The sequence below is a fragment of the Macaca thibetana genome, chromosome 3, assembly GCF_024542745.1.
Source record: "Macaca thibetana thibetana isolate TM-01 chromosome 3, ASM2454274v1, whole genome shotgun sequence".
Taxonomy (NCBI): Eukaryota; Metazoa; Chordata; class Mammalia; order Primates; family Cercopithecidae; genus Macaca; species Macaca thibetana.
This window is the reverse complement of record NC_065580.1, coordinates 132,501,765-132,519,497: the sequence shown is the minus strand read 5'-3', so window position 1 is coordinate 132,519,497 and position 17,733 is coordinate 132,501,765. Positions and strand designations below refer to the sequence as shown.

The 17,733-nt window shown below is 45.4% G+C and overlaps 1 protein-coding gene across 7 annotated transcripts in view; it reads left to right on the top strand.

Annotated features, from left to right (window-relative positions):
* AUTS2 (activator of transcription and developmental regulator AUTS2) overlaps positions 1–17,733 on the top strand; it is a 1,206,807-nt gene that overhangs the window by 1,065,441 nt on the left and 123,633 nt on the right. The gene's annotated exons all lie outside the window — the stretch shown is intronic.

Here is a 17,733-nt window from a genome sequence, read left to right as displayed (position 1 = left end):
GTCCTACATACTCAGGAGGCTGAGACAGGATTGCTTTCAAGGCTGCATGAGCCACTGCACTCCAGCTTGGGCAACAGAGTGAGACTTTGTCTCAAAAAAAATATTAATAACAATATCTCTCATACTTTTATATTTTCTCCTTGGAAGCCTAACTCAATATATTTCAAATGCCTTGTAAATGGTTTTTGAAGAATGCTTCACGCTGGATACGTGGGTTCTAATCCTGATTCTAATACTTAACTGTGAACACGGACGAAGTATGTCAATCTCTGATCCTTATGCTCTAGACTTCCCTCCCCCAAGTGGTTTGCCACCATTACCAATTAAAATCCTATACCTCTGTGAGGTCCAGTTCAAATGCTACTTCTTGAAGCTCTTTTTGATACTGCTTTCTCACTTTCCTTAAGAGGCCATTATTTCCTGTCCTTTTGAAGGGCATGTTTCTCAAAAGCCAACGTTGTACCTTTAGTTTCTTAAGAGCCAAGGTTGCATCTTTAGTATCTTCAGTCACCTTCACACCCCAGACTGTTGAGCACAGAGCTTGCCCACAATGGCTACTCAAATGCTGAAAGGATGAATGAATATTATTATAAATCTTTAGATCAGTTGTATTTGTTTCTTTAAAATAACTGGCTACAGTCAGTGGCTCTCAACCCTGGTGTTGGGCTTATGGGGACATTGTAATCAGTTGTAAGCAGGTTGAAGTGATTTGTTATGAATGACTGTTAGGTTTTGGAAGTTTGCAAACTATGTAGTGTTTGTATAAATTAGAATGTTTCCCATCGGTAATATTCTTTCATGATAATATCATCATCCTTCAGTGTTAATACTTCAGTGTGACACTCTCCCTTGCATTATGATTTGTCTTAAAGGGAAGAGAAAAGGATGGACTTAGAGTCAGGACCCAGGAAATTGTATGTTAATCCACAGCCTGTCTTTTCTGTGCCAAAGCCCATAATAAGCCAGAAATCACTGCTAATAGTTATGGAACTATGGAACTATGATAGTCCTCTGCTACTCTACAAGATCTGGGGGCCTTGTCAAAATGAACATTATCAGTCAATTTAGAGAAAAGAATAACCATTACTCTAAACGAGAGGTCAGCAAACTTTTGCAGTAAAGGTCTAGATAGTAAATATTTGAGGGCTTTTAAGGGATGTACAGTCTCTGTAGCAACTACCCAAGTTCGCTATTGTAATACAAAGAAGAGCAGCCATAGATAATACATAAATGGATGGATGTCACTGTGTTCAATAAAACTTTATTTACAAAAATAGACAGGGGCCACATTGGGCCTAATGAGCTGCTCTAAGCCATAGAGTACATGGGAATGTAAACCATACTGCTTATTTTTTTTAATTGTATTAATGACATGTATTCTACTTCCTTTGTAATAGGTAAGGAGTTTCTGCAAAGAAAGAAAAATTAGGGGTTAGTAAATTTGTTACTTATTTGCAAGACTATTCAGTATATCATGGTTAATAGTCTCTAGATTTTCTCAGCATAAGAAATGAGATGAAATTCTGTTCATGTTTTAAATACTGCTGTTGAGGCTAGTTCATTAAAGAAAGGTGACTATGGTATTTGATAAAGTACCTTGTCTTTCAAGAAGTTTGCTTTTGTGGTATTATCTGTGGCACATTATTTTCTGTCTTGGTACTTTCTCTCAGTGGGATATTTAGGCTCTACTTTCCTGCTTGGCACTTTTGTTAATAATGACTTTAAAAATCCGCACTTCTCTTTTTAAATTACTGCATGGAGTAATAGCTTCTCTCCTTGATAGTCAAAAGGCCAAGAAGTGCAACTATGTGAAATAAACTTTTAAAACAAGGCCCCAAGTGCACTGCAAGTTGACTTGAAATAATTAGTCCCTGGAGTTTGGACACCCACAAAGTATATTTCGGAACACAGATTCAGAAATGTCTCCGTGACAGCCTGTGGCGGGAAGCCATCACAGCAGCAGGGCCCGTTGCTCCTGGGACATCCCGCACTGTAGAGTTACTGTGGCAGTGCCTGGAAGCAACGGCCTCTGCCCGCATGGCTTTTCCACTTCCTCACAGCCCAGAACCATGACAGGCCCCTCAGAGCTTGGGCCCTCTCCAGTCCTTAAGCAAGTGTTCACCCTCACAGGAAGATGTTACCCTGTTTTATCAGCAAGTAACAGAAAACCCAGATGACTTCGGCTTACAAAGTAAAGACATTTCTCTCCCATTTCAAGAAGTGAATGGAGATGAGTACTAGAAAGCATGATGTAGAGGCTCAGCGTTGTCACAGAGGACCCAGGACGCTTCTGCCTTCCTACACTGCCATCTCAGTGTTGGGGAATGACTTCCCTCATGGATGCAAGAAGGTTACTGAAATGCCAAGTATAACACCACTTCCTCACATGGCACCACGCTTTACAGGAAGGGGGTGGGCATGAACAGAGGGGATTCCAAATGCCATTCTCTTTGAGCAGGGGACATTTTTCTCAGAAGCCCCCGGTGGTTTTCTTCTTGGGACCTGCTTGCTTGAACAGCATCACCTGCCTCTGGCATAGGGGAAAGAGATTGCCGTCATTGGCTTAGACCAATCATTACCTTCCCTGGTACTGGACACATGCCACATCAGGGTTCTATTGGAAGACAAGAGAAAGGGGTGGCTACAGGGTGAGCAGCCAACCCAGGTCTGCCACACCCAGCTGAACCCCCTAGACCGTGGTCAGAGCACCTTTTGCTTTGACCCAGGAATCCAAGCCTTGCCAAGATTCTATGGCCAGTCCTCTGGGGTTATTGCCAGCAGTTTGTTCTGATTGTGGATCATCTGCAGACACCTGATTCCCCATCAGTGCTTTTGCTACCTGGCAGGGCTTCTTGATGCCCACCAGGATCGAGCTTGCCGAGTCTTTTGGATGTCGTGTGTTGTCCACCCAGCCAAGTCTTTTTTGGGAATATTTATGGAAATATTTATATATAAATAAATAATATTTATATTTCCAGAGGTGCTCTGCACCTCTGTCTATCCCTTTAGGGGGATATGTAAGCCACTTTGGGGCCTTGGTCCCTTAAAAATAATTTCATTTTTCTTAGTAAAATCATATAATGTCTGCATTTTTCCTTTGCAGCACAGAAATACATGACTGGTATTTTTTAATAGATGACTTTTCTGGAATAGATATTATTTTGAAAATTTAAAATAAATTCGAAGAGTTCTCTTCCACCAGTCTTAATTTCATGAAATAGTTTAAATATTATTTAATTCCATGGCCCAAACTATTGACTCTTGTCGTGTTTTTTTTTAATATTATGTATATAAAATTAGGAAGTCATTTAAGAACAGCAAGAATTGATGTAATCTGCGAGATGCCAAATGGAACTAATCCTGAAATACTTTCTATCTGTAGAGATTGATAGTTTACAAAGCACTTTCATACATATTATTTCAGTACATTCCATAACTATTATCTGCATTTGACAGATGAAGAAATAAGGGTGTAAGAGCTGAGGTGACCTGGACAGGATCCTACCAGCCTTCACAGAGTTGGCACTGGAGCCTGGGCCTTCACAGCCTGCCTGTGAGACACTTTCCTGTTTCCAGCACTCAAGTTCCAGTGTCTATGGCAGCATACAATAAGATTACAGGAGGACATCATAGCCACAGATAACCCAGCCATGTTACCTGTTCATTGCAACCTCTGTGACTAGGCCCAGACTTCTTAGGACATTTCCTTCCCCGTGCGCTGGATTTGAACATGCAGATGTCACTCACATCCTACAAGCTAAGGTGTGTAGGTTTGTGCTGGGACTAGGTCATATCCATCTTTTAAAAGTCCCAGGACAACCCCAGCAGCGGTTTTAGAGATGAGGAAGAGAGGAGACAGAACACCAAGTTCTGCTGGTTACTCTTCTCTTGGACTTCTCAGGTGCTTCATTAATATCCTCTGTGATGCCATTTTGATGCCTTTTTTCCGATGGCATTTTGCAGCTTGCCCCAAGTGTCCCTTCTGTTTTTCTAATGTAGGACAAAACCCAAGGACGAGTGGCTGCGGCTGCCAGTCAGCATTCTCTGCAGATGTTTTTGGTGTGTGTCGCTGGGGTTAACCCGCTGTCTTAATGTCTGCCTGCTTGGTTTTGCATGCAAGGATACATTATACAAGAAAATTCCATCGAGATCGTGTACAAGTAAAATCAGCTTATTTTTTCCGAAGAGGCAGGGGAGCTACTTCTTAGCAGAGTGAGCTGTAGAGTCTCTCCGGAATGCAACACACAGACCTTTGTATTAGAAGTGAAATATTTAGATAGGGATCATTATGGAGCTCTTTTTACAGCAAGGCAGGCCTGATAAACAGAGAGAGAGCTGGGAAACGAAGCACAAAGGAGGTAATAATATCTGATTAGCTAAGCAGCTGGATAACCGAAGGAGAATTTGTTAAAAACCTATCAAGACATCAAAGTTAGATGTGAGTTGCTCTGTTAGCCCAGGCCACTTGTGGAGCCATCTCTGGAATATTACTGAGCATCTAATTGGCTGCTATTTTTCCCCTAGCGTCACTTCTTCACCAAGGGATCTGAGCTGTAACCTGACCTGTAGCTGTCATCAGGGCTTTTTTCCATCCCTGTCATGGCATGGGATCCCAGTATGGAGAAGCTTAGTTGGTATTCTAGTCATCCGCATCGTACTTGACCACGTGTGAACAAGTAACCTCATGTTTCTGGGGACAGGCATGGAGAAACTTGAGAACTTGATCCCCTTGGGGCCCTTGGAGGATCGCTTGCCCCGAGCCCTGGATTTTGCAAGTGACTTGTTTCCCAATCTGTGGCACATCCAAGCCTCTTTGGTTTTCTTTTTCCCCCTTCACACGGATATATTTGAGGCACCATACTCTATCTGCCCAAGAAAGGAAGAGGGGCAAGGAAAACCATGTAAGTCATGCTTCTTTAAATATTTTGGCTTTTGCCAAAGCAGATACAAGAACAATTGGACTATAATGAGAGTTTTCCATTGGCCTCAACTATCCTGGACAGTTGAATAGTTGGATAGGTACCTGCTATGGACCTGGTAGAGCTCCGTCTTAAAATTAGACAGTGTGTACTGTCCAGAATGTCTCAGCTTGCAGCCTGAGGGTGATTATGCTGATCCTGGGGGCCCTGGGGAACTGTCTAGGGCACTAGGGGTGCCTGTGCTAACAGCAAAAGACCTCTCCCCCACGACACCACACTTGCACATGCCTCATGCACAGAGGAAGTAGGTGCCAGGTCTTTTCAGAGAAGAGCTTCAAAGCCCTGTTGCCACCTACAAGAGCCTTTGATCCATCTCTCGGCTGAATCCAGCCCCTCACGGGGCTGATCCGCTTTGAAACCAGAGCCAGCAGCCCCTCCACAACTCCCTCTGAGTTACCTCACACAGACAAGAGCATGGGCTTCTGGGGGGCTTCTTTTTATCTTCCCTAAATTGCAAGGGGTGCTTATTTCAGCGTTGTCCTATAGGATCCTTAAGAACTGCCTGGGAGATGTCGTAGGGCCAACACAAAGAATTGCAAACGAGAGCCCGGTGTCTTGGAAACTTTCTCTACAGTTTAGTACGGATAAACCACATGCAGATAGAAAATAGGAAGAAAAGGAAATTCATGGTAAGGCTGCGTATTTTCTTATTCGGGGTGCGAGGGGAGTGGAGAAATCCGTCATGGATAAAATCCAACTTTAATGACAGTCTGAAGTCCCGAAGCCCTGAAGCACAGACATATTGCAGAGCTAATGTATTATTTTGTTTTTGTTTATTCTGCAGAAATGGGGAAATTTCATTTTTTAGTAGAATTACAAGCTCCCCTTTTATTATTCACAAGCCCTAACATGCATGGCAGCCTGAGCCAGAGAGCCTTCCGTGATTTTAATACCAGCTTCTTTGCGAATCTAAACTGGTTTTCCAGTCCACTCCCTGGTGGGCCACGGGGTTGTTGGAGTGGTGTTACACATACTTAAAGCTTCTTTTGGGCGCTTGGCTGCCGCCTGTTCTCAGGGGGGATAAGGAGCCTTGCTGTGGGCATTACCAGTGGGAGGTAGGCATGGACAGTGAGGTTCGGCACCTGACCTCTGAATTCCCACAGCCCTTGCAGGATATCACGCCCACGACTGGCAGTCCTCAGCCTGAACTGCGCCTTGGAATCACCTGGGAAGCTTTAAACGTACTAAACCTGGGCCCTGCTAAATCAGACCCATATTCTGATATAATGGGTCTGGGTATGGCCTGGTTATTAAGGATTTCTGACTTTCCACTCCCACCTAGGTGATTCCATGTGCGGTCCGGGCTGAGAGCCACTGTCCTGCAGCCTCATCATACAGCTTGCCTAGGTTCCACAGCTTTGTCACTTCCTGGCCACGTGACTCCAGGCATGTTAACTGAGCTCAGCTTCCTTGTGTATAACATAGGGGCATCACTGCAAGGTTCACTGCACCTACCTCCTAGTGATTATTGCAAGGGTTCAAGTTATGGACATCACTGGGAGGATACCGTGGACCAGGCACTGTTGTGGGACCTGGAACTGTTATGGCTGGGAAAAGAGAGATCAGAGTCCCTGCCTTTGTGACTATTCTTTATTTTCTAGTCATGGAGACGGTGGATAAACAAACAAACTTACAAATACATACTGTAATGTCAAATCGTGGGCAGTACTGTGAAGAGAAAATAGGGCCAAGGGGAAGGGTGGCAAGTGGCAGGAGAGAGTACACATAAAGGGCACATGCAGTCCCAGGCTGTCAGAAATGCAGGCAACTGGCTGGGCGTGATGGCTCATGCCTGTAATCCCAGCACTTTGGGAGGCCAAGGCAGGCGAATCATTTGAGGTCAGGAGTTCAAGACCAACCTGACCAACATGGTGAAACCCCATCTCTACTAAAAATACACAAATTAGCCAGTCATGGTGATACATGCCTATGGTTCCAGCTACACTGGGGGCTTAGGCAGGAGAATCCCTTGAACCCAGGAGGCAGAGGTTACAGTGAGCTGAGACTGTGCCACTGCACTCCAGCCTGAGCAACAGAGTGAGACTCTGTCTCAAAAAAAGAAAGAAAGAAAGAAAGAAATGCGGGCAACTGCACGTGGCATCCTTGGCGGGGTCTACAGTGTTGCAGTTCCTACCACTTCACCCTGGGTCAATGAGATCTTAGTGTGATGTCTGTCTCTAAACAGGTTAGACACTCCCTCAAGACAGACCTCAGACTCTGTGCAAGCCCAGGGCCCGATTGATCTGTGTGATGAATCCAGGCACCTAGCTCTGTGCACAGCTTCTCAAAGTGAGCATAGGTTTAGAGAGAGGAAGGGATACCGATCGCCATCTGTGTAATGAATCCAGGCACCTAGCTCTGTGCACAGCTTCTCAAAGTGAGCATAGGTTTAGAGAGAGGAAGGGATAATCAGATATTTCATTTACCCAGGTACAACAGATATGTATTGAATGCCTGCAGATGGCAAGACCTGGTTCAAGCATAGTGGGGCAGAATATGAGGAAGCCCCACCCCTTCCTTTGTCTCTTCCCCCACAGCCACTGCAGTTCCTTCCACCAATGTCAACCACCACCATGGCAGAGCATTTCCCGTGAGACAGGCCGCAGGCTACATGCATTATGTGCATCCTGTCGTCACGTCCTCACCAGGGGAAGTAGGTGTTGGTTTATTCAACCCCATTTTACATGGGAGGGCTCTGGGGCTTTGTCATGCTCTCGTTTGTTCATGTCACCCCAGGCCACACAGCAACTAAGTTGGAAAGTGTTTGCTGTTAGCCTGCATGATTGTCCCTCCATGAGGGACCTAACGTGCATACTAAAGGCCTACTATGTGCCAGAGCCTGGCATTTGACCATTAAGTCACTGAATCCCCATAACACTGTGCAGATGGAACCTTCTCAGCTTTCCTGACCATCCCTTATCTTGGGCTAGCCCTCATGACACATGTCACACCCTGCAGTTACCTTCTGTATTCATTTGTTGACTTTTAGTTGTCCTTCTCCCCTGCTAGAACGTCAGCACAGACAGTGGACTCTGATCTTGTTCACTCCAGAGCCAGCATTTGAATGGAGATTAGCTGGCATTCTAGATGCCACCTAATTACCTGACAGGAGAAAGAAGACCAGGACAGAAGCCGCTGAAATTCCAGGCAGAACATAGGTTTTATCAGAAGAGACACAAACTCTGCCGGGCGGTGTCTGAGGCCATCTTCTTCAGGAAGGTGTTTCTTGGATGCACTTGGATGTGGAGGGGGCCCCACAGGTAGAATTAGGTTGCAGGAATGAGGGGAAGGTAGTCCCCTGGAAAATGTGAAAATGAGGGTTGAGATGCAGGCAAGAAAATTCAGGAGGACAGTTGAGTGAATAGTCGCTCCCTCTGGCAGGTGCCCAGGGTGGGAGGAGGGTGGCAGTGTGAGGACATCCTAGAACACACACGCTTTGGACTCAGATCTTGCCGTGAGCTGTAGCTCCACTACCTGATCAGTCTGTGACCTTGGGCAACTTCCTTAGTTTCATCTGTGAAGTGGGAATAATAGTATCTTCCCTTCACTGAGAACCAAATGAGACAGTACTTTCTGTACACCGAATAGTAGATCGATGCTGGTGTAGAGCAGTTAGAACAAATGAGTCTGGGGAGGTGGACCCAGGAGCAGGGCCTCTGCACAGGCCCAGCGCTGACCTCAGGTTTAACCTTTTACTTGAGGTATGGGAATGGCTTTTTGGATACTGTTGTTTGAAAAAAGAAACAAAAGGTCATAAATAAAACTTAGAATGCTAACAACCACCCAGAAAGCTAGTCCCATCTCTGCCCAGTAACACCTTTCTTTCCTGGAGGAAGGTTGGAACCTTCTGCAGTTCCACCAGGTACTGGCCTGGTGGATGAGATTGAAAGGGTGAGCAGACAATGGGGAGGCAGACACCTGAAGCCAGAGATGTGGGCCAGGTGGGGGCTGTTGGCCCTTCCCACAGGCCCAGGCAGCTGCGCTGACACAGCTGTCCCTTTGAAAGTTGGCCCTGAGTGGGAAGCACTGCATTATTCTCCCGGCCCACTGCAGAATGCCTTCTGCCCATTGCACAGTGGCAGCGTGCTTTGGGCAGCTTGATGCTGGGGCTGCATGTAGGGCCTCAGAAAAGTAGGTAGACTCGTAAGACGGGCTTTATCCTAGAATAGACAGCACTACCCTGCCCTTTCCAGAGCCAAGTTATGGACATGGGTCCTAGAGAGGCAGAAATGTCTTAAGGGAAGGAAAGGGAAATCCTAATTACTACCTGGGAAACAGTCCTCATTTCCAAACCCAGCAGGTGACCTGCAGGATAATGTGTGGGCAGTGATTCATTAGAAGCTGTAATCCCCAGTGTTCAAGCGAGAGTTGTAACTGTATTTAGGGCCTGAGAGAGAGAGAAATGGGGCTTCATAAATCACTCCTCTGGCACCGTTGCCTACATACCTAGGCCTGTAGCAATTTATCCCAAATGAGGAAATAATAATGTCATTTTCCTCCAGTCTTTCCCTGGGAGGAAGTTCTCTAATAGAGGGTAGGCAGGTGTTAAGAAGAAATCTTTCTGGGCTACAGCTCATTACAAGATTGGGATAAGTAAGCTCTTTTTCACCTTCTGCCTCTCCTCTCCTTGCCTTGTCAGCGGCAGGGTTGGGAGTTAGGCACAGGGCATGGTGGGAAAGAAGTCTTGCTGGGTTCTCAGTTGTTGCAGTTGGTTGTTTTGGGTAAAGTAAATTGATGTTGTGTTTCTTTTCTCTAAATACTGACTGTTGAACCTAGTTGTGGAAGAAAGGATAACTGTTTTTTGCTCTTATTACTTGCTAGTCACTGCTGCTCTTCATCTGGAGGTCACTAGCAATTTTTAAACAATTATCCCCATTTTACAGATGGAAGATAGTAAGTTCTATTGAGGAAGGAAAGGCCTTTTTATAGAGTAACTGAGGTTCCATGTGTTGATTAGAATAAAGTAAGCTCCTGACTGGGCGCAGTGGCTTACGCCTGTGATCCCAGCACTTTGGGAGGCCGAGGCGGGCAGATCACTTGAGGCCAGGAGTTTGAGACCAGCCTGGCCAACGTGGTGAAACCCTGTCTCTACTAAAAATACAAAAATTAGCCAGGCATGGTGGTGCACACCTGTAATCCCAGCTACTTGGAAGGCTGAGGCAGGAGAATTGCTTGAACCCAGGAGGCGCAGGTTGCAGCAAGCGGAGATCATGCCACTGCACTCCAGCCTGGGCAACAGCGGGACCCTGTCTCTTAAAAAAGAAAAGAAAAGAATAAAGTGAGCTCCTGTAACAAGTGGAGCCTCACGTGAAGAAAGGCTTCAATGCAACGGATGTTGACTTGTCGTCCATCTGACAGTCTTATCATGGATCTTGCTGGTTGGCCTTGACTCCACTTGCAGTGTCTTAGGGACCCCGCTCTTTTCATCTTGTGGCTTTGCCATCTCGTAAGCCTTTTGCTTTCTTTATCCACCCAACCATGGGGAGGAGGACTCAGAATTGACACTTAGCACCTCTGCCATTGCCAAGAACTAGTCCATGTGACCTTAACTAGTAGCGAAAGGCAGGGGTGGCCCAGGACTGGAGTCCTTCACCAGACAGTTGCTTACCTGAGACCACGCATCTACCTGTGAAATGCATGTACTGTAGAAGGATTATGACTTTGGCACATAATTAGTGGATAATAATCACTACCATGTCTCAGAATGAGTGTCAGATAATTAGTGGACAATAATCACTGCCACATCTCAGAATGAGTGTGTTTCCTAATAGGAATGTGGTTTTGGCTTAAGACACATTGTCAGTGGTGGGCCATAGTTGTTTTCTGACTCCACCAAGGCAAAAAGGAAACTGTTGAGTTTGAGAGTAAGTACATGGGGCCAGCCAAAGCAAGATGGACAGAATGACGTTCCTTTACTGTCCTTATTGACAATATTCGGTTCATGCAATAGAAAAGAATCTTAAAAGTCTCTCTTTAATATACAACAGGAGAAAGACCCTGGAAACTTGTCTTTTAATCATTCCAAACCTGCCTTATCCCCTCAGTCAGTTACACTTGTACCTGTAAAGCTCACACACAGTTTTGCATCAAATGTTTATGTGGCAGCCATGTAATAAGTGGATTCAAAGAAACGTGTATTTAAGGTGGCCACTTGCCCCTTGAGTAAATGGCAGCCGTTGGACTCTGTGTGGGGTTTTGTGTTGTTATTCAACTTGCAAAGTGATGAAACCTCATAATTTCTCTCCCCTTTTAGTTCCCTCTCTGTCTGAGCAGCTGTACTGAAGTTTGTCAAACATGCCCATTAGCTTTCACATGTAAAGATGGCCTTTTTATATTCAAATTTGAGTGATATATTATTTAATCATTAGGCAGTTTACTAAGGGTATATTTGTGGCCATTGTTCTTTCTGAATGCCTAATCACTAAAGGAAAACATTTTGGAAACAAGCACTTTCTTCCAGAAACTGGTTTCCAGGCGAGAGTGTCACTGGGAAGACTGGGAAGCCATCAGTGGCGTGGCACAGGGACACCATGGATGCTGCTGCTAGACCTGCCATGACCCTGTAGTAAGGCCTAGCCAAGGACGCATTGAACTCCTTGAAATTGCTGATATTTGGTCGGGCACAGTGCCCCACGCCTGTAATCCCAACATTTTGGGAGGCCGAGGTGGGAGGGTCGCTTGAGGACAGGAGGTCAAGGCCAGCCTGGGCAATACAGCAAGACCCCCATCTCTACCAAAAATACAAAAAATTGGCCAGGTGTGGTGATGCACACCTGTACTCCTAGCTACTCAGGAGGCTGAGGCAGAAGGATCGCTTGAGCCCAAGAATTTAAGGTTGCCGTGAGCTCTGACTGCACCTCTGCACTCCACCCTGAGCGACAGAGAGAGACCGTGTCTCAAAAGAAAGAAGAAAAACATTGCCTATATTCAACAATTTTTGTCCTTTCAAACAGCAATTTCATCAGATTCAAACTAATACAAAAGTGGCCTCCCAAAGAGGTGTTTGTTTATAAGGCTACAGGGCACCATTTTCCCACCACTTCGAACACAGACTTATAGGAGGTTCTCTGAAATCAGAAATGCAGATCTTTTTTTTTTTCTTCTTCTGAGACAGGGTCTCATTCTGTTGCCCAGTTTGGAGTGCAGTGGCATGATCACAGCTCACTGTAGCCTCAACCTCCTGGGCTGAAGTGATCCTCCCGCCTCAGTCTCCTGAGTAGCTGAGACTACAGACACACATCACCATGACCAGCTTTTTTTTTTTTTTTTTTTGTAGAGGTAGAATCTCCCTATGTTGCCCAGCCTGGTGTGAACTCCTCGCCTCAAGTGATCTCTCCGCCTCCGCCTCCCAAAGTATTGGGATTACAGGCATAAGCCACCACACCCAGGCAGAAACACAAATCTTTAGTGAGGTAGCATTCCATTTAGCTACAGAAGCACTTGGCATACAGTTGACCTTTAAACAACTCGGGTTTGAAATGCGTGGATTTTACATGTGGGGTTTTCTAACCAAACGTGGATCAAAAACGCAGTACTCACACGATACAAAAACAACATATACAGAGGACTGAATTTTCATTTGCATGTTTTCTGCCGGGTCAACCATGGGACTTGAGTATGCACAGATTTTACTGTACTCAGGTGTCCTGGAACCAATTCCTCACATATACCAAGGGACAACTGTAATGTGAACACAAACCCATAAACAGTGTGGCGTTACCAGCCTTCCCAGGATGCATGTGGCGGACAGAGGAGTCAGTGTCAAGAAGCGTTCCACTGAGAGCTGGGGGCCTCTGAGCTGGAGCTTACTGACAAGTGGAAGATGCCCAGATAATAGGGTGCCATGACAGATTGTGGTGGTAGCATTGTGAGCTGGTTGACAGCACAGAACTCTGGAATCAGATGGCCTGGATTCAAATCCTGAACTCACCCCTTATTGGCTGTGTGAGCTTAGGCAAGTTACTCGCCCTCTCTGTGCCCCAATTTCTTCATCTGCAAAATGGGAATAATGATAATGGCGTTATGATTTACTGAAAGGATTAAATGAGTTAATATGTCTAAGTACTTAGAACAGCATGCAGCACCATACTAAGTGATACAGAAGTATTTGCTGTTTTTATACAGAGCTTAGCGGCATGAAGAAGTTAGACAAGCAATGAGGAATTCAAGATGGTGTCCTGGAGTAGAAGAGAAATCCGTTCTGGAAGGGAGACGTAGATTACAGGACACACAGAGATTTGGGTCTGGTTTCCACGGCTGGAGGAAGGCGACAGTTGGCGAATCCCTGCCCATGTAGTGATGTCCAGCAGAAACTGTCCTGAGACACATCTTTGTCATTCCACTATTGCTCTGTCTCTGTACTTTCTCTTACCCTTCTTCCTGTCTCAAAACCTCTAGTCCTTTTAATCATACGAAATGTTCACGTTTTCCCATCACATCTTTTTATATATGTATGTCTGGGTGTAGGAAATTTCTGTGCACCCCCAAGGACACCTGCAGCTCCTTTCTCTTTGAGTTTGGTGTGTGCCGGGAGGGTGGTCAGAAAACAGCCGTAGCCCCTCCTTTGCAACTGTTTCTGCTCTAGTCTTTTTGATGGTGCAAGGTGTACCCTAGGGCTGATTGTGTTCCTGGAGCCGGAAGCTGTTACTGCAGGGTTAAATCAGCAACAGGAGAGCAACACTCCCAGCAACCTCAGAAAGAATAGAGAACGATGTTCTTGAAGGGAGCTGGGAACTGTGTTCCTAGTGCCGTCTTCTTAAAAAAAAAAGTTTCCTTCCCCCTCTTCTCTCTGCCATTCCACAACACACCTTGTACTAAATACATTTTTCAGACCTGACTTTGTGCAAACACAATGTTGTTCGGCAAGCATTAAAAGGCAATTTAGTACTCAAAGGATTAAAAGCTCATGTTAAATTGAAGACTACACTTGGCATAAACATTAAAAATTGACAGAACACCCTGCACATTAACTGCACCAGGGCTTCGTAATTAGCATTTAAAAGTAAAACATCATTTCCTTACTGTTTCCTACTTACTCATTTATAATGCATTTATTATAATACAGATGTGAGCAAGAGGCTTTCTCCCATCATCAGCAGATGAAAAATATACCTGTGCTGAGAAAGAAACTGGGATTTATTAATCCAGCCTAAAAAGCAAAACCAATAAAGAAATCTCTCACTGGGCTGATTGGAGAGCTTCAGACTACCCTTTGGAAGATTGACACAAGGCCCCCAAAGAAATCACCTTCACACTTCTTTTCCTTTTCTTAGCCTTTCACTAACAAATACTGGGAAGAAAATCCAAGTAAGCTTCGGCCAGGCACACACTTGCGTTTAAAATTGATCAACTGGCAGGTTACCAAAGGAATGTGAAAAAGAGCTTGTTGGCCCATTGCTGATGCTTCTTCAAAAATTTGGTAAGACTGGGATCCAATTTTCCAACTCAAAGGGAAATTCTGCTGACTTAACACAGATGGCTGAATTTGTAAATGAGGACACCTGTTCATGACACCTTTGGGCTCCTGCTTAAATTCAGGGTTTTGTTTTTAGCATTACCAAATTTGTAAAATCTGAATGCAGTCCAAATCTGATCTTATGTTCTTCCTCCAGAGTTAGTCCCAAATGTGCCGCCATTGCGGTTTTTGGACCTAACTCTCAGCCCCTCCTTAGTATGGTAGGTAGTAATTCCCAAACTTTAGCATGCATCACAGTCAGTGAGGGTCTCCCTAAAATGCAGATTCTGCCTGAGCAGGTCCAGGATGGAGCATGAGATTCTGCATTTTTTTTTTCACCCAGGCTAGATGGAGTACAGTGGCACAATCTCAGCTCACTGCAGCCTCCACCCCCCGGGTCCTCCCTGGGTTCTCCTGCCTCAGCCTCTCACGTAGGTGGGACTACAGGTGTGTGCCACCGTGCCCAACTAATTTTTGTATTTTTAGTAGAGACGGGTTTCGCCATGTTGGCCAGGCTGGTCTTGAACTCCTGACCTCAGGTGATCTGCCTGCCCAGCCTCCCAAAGTGCTGGGATTACAGGCGTGAGCCACCAGCCCAGCCAGATTCTGCATTTCTAAAAAGCTCCCAGGCAGTGTCAGTGCTGCTGGCCCCAGGACCACATCTTTGAGTGGCAAAGTTGCACCAAAGACTCTCATCAGTTATCAGACAGTGGATTCAGCTCATCACATGTGAAAGACCCCCAAATTGCCAGCTCCCTGTGGTAAACCCATGGCGATGACTAAGACAGCCAAACACAGTGCTTGCCCTGAATGAACTTATTCTAGAAGTATCTGAGACCTCGTTATCTTTCTCAGGCCTCTCCTACTGGATCTCATTTGTCATGTGTGATTGAGAACACCTTTCCCTGGTGTTATCTAGAGATCCTGACAGGCATGTTCTGCTAAAACAGACCTCCTGGGCTGTCCCCAAGTGGCCTCACATTCCCCAGCTGGGGCACAGTAAGTTTATCACATTAGGCAGTTAACAGGACAAATATAATTTCTGGGCCACAAGGCCATCTGGGTGAACGCATGACATAAGGGTGTTAAAAGTGGAGGAGAATTCCAAAAATAGACTTTACTCTTGTCAGAATGGTGCCAGGGGTTGGCCCAGCCTGTGGAATGCCTCAGCCCTAGAGGGTTTGGGCAGTAAGGCACGCTTCCCTGGGGAGGGTGGTGGTGGCTGGGGAGAGGAGAGCCAGGTTCCCAAGAAACTAATTTGGCACCTGCTCTATGGCAATCCCTTACAGGCAAAGAGAGAAAAAGGAGGCTTTGGGACAGATAGGGGAATTTTCTGATACAAGCAGTCCCCTTGTATTTTCTTTTCATTGTCATAATGATTTGTAAAATTCCAGAAATGTATTCGTGCCCCTACTTGACTTGAAAATGCCGCTCTCTCTCTCTGAGAGCCATGGGCTAACCCCCACCCGAACAGCGGTCAGAAGTGAGGCTTGCTGTCTGAGATGAGGACAGCAGCCTGGATTCCTGAGTCAGGCTCACATCTAAGCCTGGCAGGGCCTGGAGGGCGGCAACATGTGGTTTGCAGGTTCGTTAATTACCCCAGTGTTTTTTATGGGAAGATCCTTGGGTGTGTTTGTGGGAACAGAACCCTGATTTTAATTACATCCCTTCTGGTTATTCAGAGTATAGACTTCTAAGGATCTTGTTTCTCTGGCTTTCTTCTGCCCTACAGAGGGACAGAAGGGTTCAACAGAGAAAGTGCCTGTGCTCTGTGTTAACACATAGAAGCAGAGAATTTTAGAGTAGAAAGGGACTTCAGTGCGTTTAGTCCAGAGCCCTCGAATTACAGATGAGGGAACTGAGGCTCAGAGAGATTTAAGTGACCTGCCCAAGGTCACACAAGTAGGATTAAAACCCAGGTCTCCTAAACCTCTCTATTTTGTACATCATACTGTCTGCACATAATTATTTCTTTTCAGATGTTTAATAAAAGTCACAATCAGAGTTAGTCAATTTCTTGTCTCTCCTTTGAGAGTTGAAGTTGTCATGTGAATAGCCATAATTACTGCATTTTCTGTGCATTTCTTCTTTGATTCTTCTTTGGCACAAGAGCTCTGAGGATGCTTCAGCATTGTATTAGGCAGAAAAACGAACACAATTAGCAGATTCAAACAGATGCACATCGCATCTCACACAGGTTAATAGGGAATGTGCCTTTCTAAAGCGGAGGAACCAGGGTTACAGGGCACGGAAGAATTCAAAAGGTAAAAGGAACATGACTCGCATACTTGTAGAGTGGCCAAAGAGGGCCTTATTTTTTACTCTTCAACAAAACAAAGGTTTGGTGCTAAAATAATCAAGTAACATTCACTGAAGATGCACCCCAGGCGCACCCCCTCCCTGCTACGCTAAACACTGCCTGGTCTCTCCAGACTCGGTTATTGTCTGAAGACCTCCTCTCACAAACACTTATTTAATAATGGCACTTTGGCTTTTTAATATTTTATTTGATTTCTGTTTTATGGTGTTTTTAATTGAACCCCGTTTTAATTGCCTTTTCTGCACACCAAGAGCCTAGGTGGGGAAGGAAGCCTTATAAATGAAATGATTATTGTTATTACTTCCTTTCTTTCTGCAGTGTCTTAATCAAATTATAATTGATTCCATCCACATATTAGCCCTGATCCTCATATGCATGTGTCAGAAAACAGCAAGCGTTGAAGAAGGAGGCTGAAAATTTTAATCTAGCCGAGAATAAGATTTGTCAGCATTATTACAGAGTGAGGAAAGGAAACTGGGGCTAAGTTCTTGCCGTCAAGTTGAGCCACCAAAGCAGAGTACTTGGTTCTGGGTGACACAGCCCACAGGTGGGCAAGGCTTCATAAACTGAGAGCTAGTAGTGACCTAGAAGTGACCTAGAAAAGACATTTAGTCGCTCCCTTGTGTCCAGTCATAGCCCAGGGCAGACACAGTTTATCCTGCACAGGCTTGGCTGACACCTCCATAAATAAGAGACCTTCCTTTATAGCTTTTCCGAGTCTCAAGGGCAGCTACAGAGTTGCCCTTAGGATAAAAGAATAAACAATCCTTATCCCCTTAAACTTCTGCCCCTCTTTACCCTGTGCCCCCACATCCTGTTTTTTGGAATTTGACCTATTCGTTTTGTGCCCAGGCACTGACTGCAGGGTTGACAGTAGCCACCCTGAAGGGGACTTGGTAGGGAGTAACAAAACAGGCAGGGTGCAGTGGCTCACGCCTATAATCCCAGCACTTGGGGAGGCCGAAGCGGGTGGATCACTT